The following is a 224-nucleotide window of genomic DNA, read 5'->3' as shown; positions in this document are numbered from 1 at the left end:
AAAAGCCATATGTGTTGACTGTGAAACACAGTAGACTTTAATTATATGCATTTATGGTCAGTGTTGGGGATTAAAAGTAATAAAAGTAATGCATTACAATATTGCGTTACTTCCTTAAAAAAGTAACTAAGTACGTTACTTTTATTGAAAGTATTGAAAGTAATGCGGTGCGTTACTTTTTAAATCTGGGCTGGGCTTGCTTGTTTGCTTTTAATATAAAAAGT

General features: G+C 30.8%; 1 protein-coding gene across 1 annotated transcript in view; it reads right to left on the bottom strand.

Annotated features, from left to right (window-relative positions):
• LOC107758549 (inositol-trisphosphate 3-kinase A-like) overlaps positions 1-224 on the bottom strand; it is an 18,732-nt gene that overhangs the window by 16,927 nt on the left and 1,581 nt on the right. The window lies entirely within an intron of this gene.

This window comes from Sinocyclocheilus rhinocerous, unplaced genomic scaffold, assembly GCF_001515625.1.
Source record: "Sinocyclocheilus rhinocerous isolate Xijiao unplaced genomic scaffold, SAMN03320098_v1.1 scaffold130, whole genome shotgun sequence".
NCBI classification, from domain to species: domain Eukaryota; kingdom Metazoa; phylum Chordata; class Actinopteri; order Cypriniformes; family Cyprinidae; genus Sinocyclocheilus; species Sinocyclocheilus rhinocerous.
Note: the sequence above shows the minus strand (reverse complement) of the source record. Positions and strands in the feature narration are given on the sequence as shown.